General features: G+C 45.9%; 1 long non-coding RNA gene across 2 annotated transcripts in view; it reads left to right on the forward strand.

The window, feature by feature from the left end:
* The first annotated feature begins 915 nt into the window (after nt 1-915).
* The window catches only part of LOC138480847 (uncharacterized), a 123,680-nt gene continuing 112,257 nt past the window's right edge, over nt 916-12,338 (forward strand). Inside the window, exons 1-3 of one of the 2 annotated variants that reach the window (XR_011274146.1) lie at nt 926-1,036; nt 1,239-1,375; nt 1,476-1,556. This is a non-coding gene — a long non-coding RNA (uncharacterized lncRNA). Of the gene's footprint in view, nt 1,037-1,238; nt 1,376-1,475; nt 1,557-12,338 lie in introns of those variants that run through there. The other variant, XR_011274145.1, reaches the window with a different exon arrangement.

The following is a 12,338-nucleotide window of genomic DNA, read 5'->3' on the forward strand; positions in this document are numbered from 1 at the left end:
CCTCTGCCCGGCCAGATCTACGATGAGTGGTGTGGTGTACCCTTTCAGTAACTTACAGTTAATCAGTGTTTAGACTTACAGGGCGATCAGTAGTACTTTCTTGACACTGCCCGTGCTATGTTTTGGTGTAACATGACAGGGGTAAACCCTGCGTGCGGACTCCATTTCACGTGCAGTGATGTGCCCTATTTTCACCTCTGCCCGGCCAGACCTACTATGAGTGGTGTGGTGTACTTTTTTCAGTAATTTAAAGTACATCAGTGGTCAGTTTTGTAGTGTTACTCCTACTACGCTCTCGCTTTGGTGCAACACGTTTTGGTGCAACACGATAGGGGCCAATTCTGCGTGCTGAATTCATTTGACGTGCAGTGATGCCCCCTACTTTCAATCTGATTTTTGTAATATATAGGTTGACCCACTCGGATATTCAATTGTGGTGGGCTATCCTTATTCTTGTCTGGGATGCGTTTTTTATGTGGTTCATCTGTGCTGACTGCCCTCCAGTAGTCGAGTAGTTTCTTCCTTTAGAGAGCTACCTGACCAGCACAATCCACTCTAAATACAATTTATACGTGTAATGGTGGCGGTTGCCAGACGTACACGCTTTAACATAAGCTATCTGTGGATTTGTCCCCCCTTGATCCCTCCCCCTCCTCTTCTTTTTTCCAACTTGGTTGGTTTTCAATCTGGGGGCAGTCGGCGCCCTGGGCGAGCACTGCTTGTTTTGCAGGTGTTTATTAGAACTACAGTTGTTAACGCCTCTAGTGGAGTTCGCCATTCGTGAACTCCAACTACCACAATCACTAGCGGCATGACACACACCTGTAATGCATTAGCCTGACCTTCACAGCGGCAGGCAGCCCCGGACACAGCTGTGTTACATAACAGTCGGAATTCGGATAAGTATTCCCGTGGGCCAGCACGATTTCAGGACTTCCTGCATGATTCAGGTTTCCAGTGTAGACGCTGCCGGAGCACCACCATACAGAGGGGGTACTGGTAACCCTCCTTGGAAATTTCATCAGTCATATATGAGGTGAGCGCTATCCCTCCGTTCTGATCCCATTTTTGGGACTAAATACCGTGTTGGGTTGTTGTGTGTTTTTTTACATAAGCAGGCTTAGGTAAACTGATGAGCAAGTGTGGGTGAATCTTAAAGCAATGAGTATTGTCCCCTTGAGGGCTAGGAGCCGTGAGAGACTCTGGTTGGCATCAGCTTGTCTCCTTATTTTAAACAGGCTCCGTTGACTGAATGCGTTCCTGATCAGCCCCTCGACGGATTCACCATTTAATGACGATTTTGTACTGAACCGTTCTGCCCCCTTGTGAAACTTCGTTTGGATGATCGGCAGGCTGCATGATGAGTACTCTACAGGTACTGAATTGTAGCCTTGTTGTGTACCTCCCACAAGACATGACCGCGGTAGTTACCGTTATAACGCCTAAAATTACTTTTACTGTTGTTGATTCCCCAGCACTGCTGAGTTTCCGGGTGGTTGTGTTTGTGCTCGTTAGCACCTGAGCAGTCTACACACACTAGAAGCGGCTCAACCGAGAGCATATCAAACACGGGGAGGTATGAGTGTGCTCTTATATGTGATCAGCTGCTTTATTAAGTGGGCACTAATTGAGCCTTCTCTAGATCACACCCCTCACCCCTTCATCTTATTGGGGAGGTGTGACATAGGCTAAGGCATTGTCAAGAACACGGATAATATTTTTGAGTATTTCACAAAGAGCATTCGTGAAGATCTTGAGCGAGTGCTCTTGACCGTGTGACGGAGGACATACTGTGTGGTTTTGAGTTCCGCTATAAGCGCGCTATGTGAAAGGTATAGGATGGTTGAGAATCTTATGTGTAACATCATTAACCTATCGCCTATTTTAAACTGTGGTCATTTCCTTTCTCTTTTTCTTTCCTCTTTTAAAATATTTTTATAATATTTTAAAATACTAATTCAACTTGTGTCTTGGCATTAGATTTGTAATGTGTTATGGGGGTCGGAGACATTTAACATATGCAAATGTATACTCCGCAGAATTGTAATCTAACATTCTGGTGGGATTGAGGCTTTAGCGATTAGTTCCTTTTACCCACACCCGATTCTTTCATCGTTCACAGGTGGACAGCATCATCTTTCAGGAGGATCAGAGAACGAGGTGATGGTGAATATAGCAATTCAGCTGCACCTACCATCACCTTCTACTGTTTAACTATGGCATCACATTAATAGTGTATATTCGTGGTTAGCCGTGGTAGTGACCAGGAGGTTCTGCAAAGTTTTATTTTACAAAACAGCCTTTTGAGCTGGCTTTTTAGCCTTCAAAGTTACACAAACAATTGTTTTCTGTGAATTGTGTTTGTCTTTTGAATACGAGCCCCTGATGAATTTCCCTTTACTGTGTGTGATGTGGTTGTATGAGGAATGAAACATGTCGGGTTGATTGGGTATGAAGCAGTGTGAGTACTTTGGTGTAATTGAGTTTTGAGCATATCGTGGGTGAATTAGTTGACCCCTCGAGTGCTCTTTTGAATAGTGAATTTTTGTGAATAGTGATTTTTTCTTTATTCCTAAAATGGAACCTGATTGATTATGGTTCAGATTACTGCCACTGTTTCCCATGTAGTCTTTTTTTGAGTTTGTTTTGTGAACTTTCCATATTTCTATTGTATTGTGTTGTTAAATATGAATTGCCTCTTTGAAGGATCTTTTTTTTAACCATTGTTAATCAATTTAATAATATATATATATTTTCTGATAAATGTTTGCCTTCAATGTATATTGTGTAGCACTAACCCGGTCATTTGTTTCTACACTCTAATGTGGTGAGCTACATGCTATCCCTTTTCAGTTTAGAAAACTCTCGATCCAGCTAAAGGTTGATGCCCCACCTGGTCAACACACTGTCCACCAAACCTTTTGTATTTTTTGTGAAGGGTTTTTCCCTAGTTTGGAGGCTTGTTTGGTGAAGCAGTATAAATACTCCGTCCTCCTACCTCTTTTTGTGTCAGTTGGAACTCAGAGTTCCACCACTACTCAGCATTCCACAGCATGGCCTTGCTACGTGCAATGCAAGCACCATGCTACACATTCCCTTTCCTTATTAAGCCAACGGAAAGGGCTAGACACATAACGCACACAGTACTAACCAGACTCAAACAAGACCACCAACATGACCTTTTACTGCGTACTCTACATTCAGCGTAACTAACTCTCAAAACCATCCGGGAAACCATGACACCACATATTCAGACTGCCTCCTTGAATCTCAGAGCTGTCACCTCCGAGCACAAACCACAACATTCTCACATTCCAAACCACAACGACATACTCAACTTACACCTGCCTGCCACACTAGGTAACGGGTCTGTCACACCCAAGCACGCTTGCAACCATCACACAAGAAGCAATACTCCATTAGTAATCTATGTGCTATAACTAAACCACCATAAACAAAACTCCAACATAGTCTGGTTACACTGAGCAAGGCACCATCTCCAAACACTCACACCTGCCACCAACACAATACGATGGGCCACTTCACACCAGACATCTCCCAAGAAACACAAAAGAACACACAAAACAGGAAAGTGGCATACATACAAAGAGCACACATAAAAACAAACGAGGCTACTAAAGGATCAGAACATCATTCAAGTCTCGGGAGGATAACTGAGGGGCAACACTCTCGCCTTGGGACACGAAGCAACACAGGTTCGATCCCCAGGTCCGCGCTTAGAAACCACTGGGTATTAAGCGCGTTATAAATAACCAATAATATCAGATCATATCAAGACACGCAGTATTCAGTGATTTCACTCGAAAACCATTTCAGAGAGGGATTTTTTAACAAAACAAAAACAGCAAATAAAACACCAAATTAAAAAACATATATACATGGGAAATGAGAAATGAGCCGCCTCATCAGCTCTTTAAGAGGCTCATCAAAACCTGGCTATTTAATAAAAGTAACTAGTAATATCGCAGCTAGGACCCTAGTACTCTGGCCAGATTGACCGTCTCCATGCTGTGCAGGTAGCTCATTACTGTATACTGTAATATTTATTTGTCCTTACTGTAACATTACTTGTAACCAGAGAAGTCTTCTATGCAACCTACGCCGTGATACCCCCGGGTTTGGGCGTGTAACAAATGCAATAAATAAATAAATAAAATGGGGATGGGGTAAGGGATTAAAAAGGTGGGGAGGCAGTAGGGGTGGGCTTAAACTTACAGGGAAACAGAGGGTTTGGGGCACGCCCCACCAAAAAGAAATAAAAAGTCTGTCTTTTTTTCAATTATTTCTTTTCGTTAATAAATCCCTCCTTGAAATTGTTTTTGCTAAAACCGCTTAGAACCAGACACGCAGGCACAAATGAATTACTCCGGTGTGTCTGCGTTGTAAGAAAACGGAATTCCTGCATTCAAATAAAAAATCAATCACTGCATGCGTGCAAACACAATCAGTTTCATTTTTTACGTGCACAAAATTTCATCGCTTTTAAACATATATTTTCTTCACATATGCGCTCTAATACATTCATCAAAACTTTCATATGAATAACATCAATGTGCATTTTCCTCAAAATACATTAATTCACGCACATGCGGTGGGGAGAGTTTCACAATAAACTTAATTAGCAAAAAATACATCACCCATACTGATCAGCCAGAGCCCGCCCAGGAATGAAGGAATATTATCCCACATCGCCTACAAATAGGCGTTAAACACTTTAAACTAACATTGTCCCAGTCACACAACATAACATGACACTGCCACGCCCAACCACAACACACCTCACTCAATTTACATTTAAATTGACATCAGAAATGACTAATGACCTTTTCATTTCCACTCATCAAAAAAGAACAGTATTTGAATTTTTTTTAAGGACACGTGCTTATATCTTTTTTACAGGCACATATTTATGGCCAAATTCAATTGCACCCTGGTGCTAGAATAGTCATTCAACCATTCTCATTTAACTGCAAGTCTGTGCCACAATACAAGAAAGAAATGGCTGGAAGACCACACATATGCCTGCCCACTCGTGGCACACAAACGGCGCTAGGTGGCTCACAGACCACAGTTTTCCCACACAGTGGATGAAATACCACGAACATCCGCTTATAACAGACACATTTCTCTAATTCCCAAAATAAACATTCACCCGCTACTAACAGTCCGATAGGTGCCACCAGTGCACATGGAGCATCAATGAATCCATAGAACAACAAATGAATGGCAGCAAACGCCCCAAATTAACATCATGTTCATGAAATCACATGAATTAATTTCATACAGCGCTATATTCATGAGCTCAAAAGCACTATATGGTGCCGCATTTCTATTAGTTCATGCCGCCATATGTTATCATTAGAAAAGACATTTTAAGTATACACACACCCGTATTTGTATATTTTCATCTCATTAGACATTTGAAAACTGGACATTAACTATGTATTCATTCATTCTATCTAGAACCCCGGCAGCACACTTATTCACAGACACTCTATAATGCATTATGCTTTAAATAACACCCCCTCCAAATGATTAGATTAAATTAACAAACATATGTTGACTCCCGTGAGACCCGCTTTGGGGGACAGGCTCTGCTGTGTGGCAATTTCAACCCGTATTTGATTATCAAGTTACAATCTGCTGTCATATCGCCATTTAAACTCAGTCAGTGAATTGATGGGTTAAGAAACGCGCCATTTTTTGGGGGAAGAAACCAGAACTGCCCATCACATCAAAATCATTTTCTCCTACTTTACTGGACAAATGTCTCTACAAAATATACCATTTGGGACACATTTCCATGAAGCTGGACTAATCCTGTACCAAGGACCACTGTAAACATTTGACCACGTTGCAGACCAAATGTGCTTTAAAAACAACATTCACCATTCACTGTTCATAGAACCCTCATTACGGGTGCACTTAAAAAATATAGATCATTTTGCTGAAAATAATTGGTAGACTGTGCTTTGAAATGTACTTTGTGCCACCACATTCCACAGAAATGTATTCCGGGGCGGGGTCTTCCAGCCTCCTTGTAAAGCTGCAATTCAATGTTCTCCAGTCTTCAAGACGCAAACTGTATAGTGTTTCAGAGCCCCTTATATTCCTAAACATTCAGTCGGGGAGAACTTGCGACCCACCTTTGACATTTTGTTTTGATATTGACTAATGCTTTGATTACTTACTGGTAAACTTCATTACTCCTAGTCCTACTCTTCCTCGTCACAGTACTTACCTCGTGAAGCCCCGCCTCTGATACAGGACCTTCTTTCATTTCTTTTCTTCATATAACTCCTCCCTTCACCCAGTACTCCAGTTCATTATAACCAAGCCAGAGCATGGGACTCTCCCCGCAGGGAGGGAGAGGAGGGTCGTCCAGTACGGTGACGAGGAAGAGTAGGACTAGGAGTAATGAGGATTACCAGTAAGTAATCAGAGCATTACCTCCACGTCCACTCTTTCTCGTCCCAGTACTTACCTCATGAGGAATACCAAAGCAGTAATGGGAGAGGTCCCAAAGAGACACAAAGAGCCAGAAGTGCAGCAACACAAAGCACAACTTTAATGACCTCAAACTCACATTCCAACAGACAAAACTCCAACACCAAAAGAACCATCATTGGAGTGGGAGACATTCAACCAATAGTGGTTGCTAAAGGTATCCTGATCAGCCTCGGTAGCAGCCCTACACATTTCCTGCAGGGAAACCCCTCGCGCCTCTGCCCAGGAAGCAGCCATACCCCTGGTAGAACGACCCTGAACATGGTCTGGCACAGGCAAACCAGAAGCCACATACTCCATGGAAATGATCGTACGGATCCACCAGCTAATGCAAACCACAGAGGCCTTCTGCCCAGCACCTGAAATGCCAAAAGTAATCAAGAGGCTATCAGACTGCCGACACAGGGCAGTCCGAGCCAAGTACTCCACAACAGACCACTGCACATCAATGGAATGCCAGGCCACCTCCTCCATCGTCTGTGGATCCTGAAAAAATGCTGGAAGAGCCAAATCCTGCGACATGTAAAACCTAGACACGACCTTAGGCAAAAACATAGGATCACATCTCAACACAACAGAGTCAGGAAGAACTCTCAAAAAAGGGGCCTGACACAACAAAGCCCAGATTTCCCCCAATGTGAGGTGCTTGAGATCAATCTCAGACAGGAGCTCAAAGGGAGGCCCTTGAAGGGCCCGTAAGACAAGAGGAAGATCCCAGGGCGGCAAGCCCTTATAGGTGCACGGATGGGAGATAGAGAGACCCAGTAGAAACGTTCCCACCAAGACCTCCCCTTCCAGACGGCTATCAGAACCCCCCAAGAGGACTTGGGAGTGAAGAGTGGAGACAGCTAGCCCTTTGTCAAAACCCTCCTGGTGAAACAGCAGAACCGCGGGCAAACCACGCTAGAGGAGGGCTCCCGGAGCGACCACACCAAGCCCAAAAATTATCCCAATGTCTCCCGTAGGCCTTCAGAGTGGAAGGCCTCCGAGCCTTAAGGATTGAGTCCGCCAGAGGACACGAGAAACCTTGGGATACTAACCGGAACCGTGCAATCGCCAAACTGCCCATTGAATCTGCCTGACATGAACCCCAAAACTGCCTGCAGGGGACAAAGCCACCTCTGGAATCAACCAAGGAGCCTGAGACCGAAGTTACAGAAGGGAGGGCAACCAGCTGCTCCAAGGCCAATAAGGAGCGACCAACAGCACCGTCGCCCTGCCGAGCCTGATGTGCTGAACCACACAGGGAAGGAGGAGAAGAGGAAGAAAAGCATAAAGGAGACCCCGAGGTCATGCAAAATTCAGGGTATCCACACCCCCTGCCACCCTGGTTGGAGACCGGAAGCAGAATAGAGGGTCTTCCACAGAGACCGGAGAAGCAAAGAGATCCAGCACTGGGTGGCCGAACCTGTGGCAGATCTCAGCAAACACCCGGTCCGACAGAACCAATTCCGCTGAGGAGGGGAAATGATGGCTGAGCTGGTCTACCCAGACATTGTCCATCCCTCTGACATGAGCGGCCCTCAGGGGTAGCAGGCGTGTCTCCCCCAAAGCCCCAATCTGAGCATCCAGAGCATTCAAGGAGTGCCCGGACCCACCCTGGCCAAAGCCATGGTATTGTCTGTCTGGACCACCACGGCTTGTCCCTGCAGGAAATTCCCAAAGAAAAACAGGGCCTGTAATATGGCCACAACTCCTTCCATTTGGAGGACTGATAAAGATCATCCAGAGCCAACAAACCCTGAGCCGAGAGGATACCCATTGTGGCACTCCATTCCCACCTGCTGGCGTCTGTAGTAAGAATGGTATCTATGGGCCAAACCAAGGACACCCCTGCCCAGGGTTTCTGGAATCTGCAACCACTACTGTAAGACGTCTCTCAGATCCTGTGACACCGGAATTATGGCCTCGTAAGCCTGAGACAGAGGGAGCCAGCGGGCCATTAGGTAAGACAACAAGGGACTAGAAACATACAAGAGGCCATGTGCCCCTGCAGCATGGGCAACAGGTGAACCAAAGCCCTCTGCCACCGGAGAACCCTAGCCAGGACCGACAGCAGGTTCAGGACCTTCTCCGGAGACAGAAACATCCACCCAACCTGGTACAGATTTGAGCCCAGATGAACACTAGATCCTGGGAGGACTCCAGGTGGGATTTCTGCCAGTTACCAGAAACCCCCAATTTCACAATGCCTGTCAAACCAACTGGAGATGCGCCAGGACTGTCCTCCAGAGGTCTGCCTTGATTAACCAATCGTCCAGGTAGGGAAAATCTGACTGCCCCTCAGGTGGAGGTGCGCCACCAGGGGAGCCATTAGCTTGGTGAATACCCTGGGGGCAGATCGCAACCCAAATAGGAGCACCCTGAACTGAAAATGCTGAGTACCCACAGCAAACCGGAAAAACTTCATATGGCAAGTCAGGAGAGACACGTGGTAATAGGCATCCTGGAGATCCAGGGATGCCTTTCAGTCCCCTCGGTGCAACATCAGAAGAATGCTCTGCAAATTCTCCATTCTGAACCGCTCCTTCCAGACAAAAACAGTTCAGAGCCTTGAGACCCAGGATGAGACCAAACTTCCCGTAGGTTTTGGCACCAGAAACATCCTCAAATAAAATCCCTGTCCCAGCTCGTGAAGAGGAACAGTAATGACCGCCTCCTTGAGCAACATTTCTGACAGAGCTGATGCCGTCGGCAATTTCTTTCCCCGGGAGAACGGAACAGCAGTCCATACAAAACAAGCCTGGACAGGGGTCAACAGAAAATTCACATGATAACCCTCTCGAACAGTGACCAGAGCCCCTGAATCTGGGCACCACTAGGCCCATACTGGAAAATACCAACAGAGACGACCGCCCACCGGCTCGACCACACCGTCAGGACTACTGAATTGAGCCTGGCCGAAAAGAAGCCTTCCTAAAAGACCACGAGAAGGAACCGGAGAAAGATTGTCCGGCCTTGACTCTTGCTCCAGAAGAGGATGTCTTGGCCGACCATGTTTTCCGTCTCAGTTTACCTGCATGTTTATCGGCAGCGAAACACCTTATGAACCTTATCCTCAAAGAGTCTGGCACCTTCAAAGGGAAGTTTAAGGGCAGCCACCTTCTGAGAGCCTTCCGTCTTCCAGTCGCGCAAATGAACATGTCTCTGTGCCGACAGGCCAGCACCCATGACCATGGCCGATCCACAGACCCCATCATACTGTTATTTTATTGCTTTTACTGTGACTCCTCCACACCTCCAATGCATGCTCTTGGCTACGGGCCTGAGCAGTGTCGTTTCACTGAAGTTCATGTTTTGATGGCTATCCGTGTCCTTTCCTCGCATAAGGACATTTGTAGAACTCGGTTCCAGTGTCTGGCTAAGAATCTTGACAGCATGGAGAGATTATGTATTATAGTGTTGCTAAGTGCAGGTGTTATGGTCTGCTGTCACCCCCTAGCGTTCATTTTGAGTACAAAACATTAAGACAGACCATGTAAAAAGCTCGCCTATCGTTTTTTTTTTTTAAAGAGCATTATTACAGTACACAGTAATCTCTCTGTTCACACTGAGATAGTGCCTTTTTGTACCGTCTGGATGCCTTTATTCCTAGATGATCTGATGACCTCTGGAAATCTATAAGAGTAATATCGCCATCATAATAAGAATCACCTGCTCATATTCTGTATCACGAAGACTGGGGGTTCAATTCCTGACATGATCCAACCAGCCTTTCATCTTCCCAGTTACCTATAAGGAGGCATCATGATTAGTAATAAGGGTATCAACCTTTTATTCATTACGTAATTTGAATTGAGTTTTAAATGCATTTCGAGTTTTGAGAAATGCCCTGTCTACTTATTGCCCGAAATTGTGGGGTGGGATTGTTTATCAGGGGGCATGAAAATAATAGTGCTGCCCTAGCTGGACCTATAAATAAAGCCACGCATATATCTACACCCCTGAAGAACGCTTTTTTTCTCTGCTCTACAATTCTTGGAACACGTACAGCTTCGTGTTGGCTTTGCTAAGACTTGTTGCCTTCTTAAAAGAATCCTAGCTCCATACAAATGACTGACTCTAGGACTAGTGGCTTATAAAGCACAAGACCCACCCCCTGTAGCAGGGAAGGACTTCTTTTTAATAACATATTTGTATTGGTTTTACAGATTCATTCACTAACAGTCCTTCCCTCCCCCCAACAAATAATGAAAAATAAAACATTTCCAAATAAATCAAAGCTGCCGGGTGAACATATAGCATGGAGCTCCATTATACCGTAACAGGACCTATTACACCCCTGGGAGGTCTTCTAGATCTGAAACCCCAATGGCCACATTTCTGACACAGGAAAGTGGGCAAAGGTCACCTTGGGCCAGTAGAATACTCCAATCCCTGATGCAGACCCTCCGGAGACTCCCTCTCCTTCCATCCAGCTCCACTCAAACCCACTTAACCACCCGAACCCCTCCTCATTTCATCCCTACGTCTCTTTACCCTTCCCTTCACTGTGTCTAACTGGGCAGAGGACCCCCACCCCCCGAGTTCCCCATATCTCTGTGAATGCACCCCATTCTTCCCCAAAGGAGCCCATATCGTCATGTGCCAGATACATCAGTTTCTCCATAGACCCCCAGATCCTGTGTAGCCATGCCTGCTTATCCCGAAGATCCCCCAGGTCCTGTGTAGTCATTCCTGCTTATCTGGAAGATCCCGAGGACCTGTGTAGCCATCCCTGCTTATCTGGAAGATCCCCCAGATCCTGTGTAGCAATTCCTGCTTATCTGGAAGATCCCCCAGCTCCTGTGTAGCCATTCCTGCTTATCTGGAAGATCCCCCAGGTACTGTGTAGCCATTCCTGCTTATCTGGAAGATCCCGAGGACCTTTGTAGCCATCCCTGCTTATCTGGAAGATCCCCCAGATCCTGTGTAGCAATTCCTGCTTATCTGGAAGATCCCCCAGCTCCTGTTAGCCATTCCTGCGTATCTGGAAGATCCCCCATATCCTGTGTAGCCATTCATGCTTATCTGGAAGATCCCCAGATCCTTTGTAGCCATTCCTGCTTATCTGGAGGATCCCCCAGATCCTGTGTAGCAATTCCTGCTTATCTGGAAGATCCCCCAGCTCCTGTGTAGCCATTCCTGCTTATCTGGAAGATCCCGAGGACCTTTGTAGCCATCCCTGCTTATCTGGAAGATCCCCCAGATCCTGTGTAGCAATTCCTGCTTATCTGGAAGATCCCCCATATCCTGTGTAGCCATTCATGCTTATCTGGAAGATCCCCAGATCCTTTGTAGCCATTCCTGCTTATCCGGAGGATCCCCCAGATCCTGTGTAGCCATTGCTGCTTATCTGGAAGATCCCCCAAATCCTGTGTAGCAGGGTCCCCCACATCCTGTGTAGCCATTCCTGCTTATCTGGAAGATCCCTCAGATCCTGTGTAGCCATTGCTGCTTATCTGGAAGATCCCCCAAATCCTGTGTAGCAGGGTTCCCCAGATCCTGTGTAGCCATTCCTGCTTATCTCAAAGATCCTCCATATCCTGCGTACCCATTCCTGCTTATCTCGAAGATCCCCCAGATCCTATGTAGTCATTCCTGCTTATCTGGAAGATCCCCCAAATCCTGTGTAGCCATTCCTGCGTATCTGGAAGATCCCCCATATCCTGTGTAGCCATTCCTGCTTATCTGGAAGATCCCCAGATCCTGTGTAGCCATTCCTGCTTATCTCAAAGATCCTCCATATCCTGCGTACCCATTCCTGCTTATCTCGAAGATCCCCCAGATCCTGTGTAGTCATTCCTGCTTATCTGGAAGATCCCCCAAAT

Source organism: Ambystoma mexicanum, chromosome 5p (genome assembly GCF_040938575.1).
Source record: "Ambystoma mexicanum isolate Mex_15411 chromosome 5p, UKY_AmexF1_1, whole genome shotgun sequence".
Lineage (NCBI taxonomy): Eukaryota > Metazoa > Chordata > Amphibia > Caudata > Ambystomatidae > Ambystoma > Ambystoma mexicanum.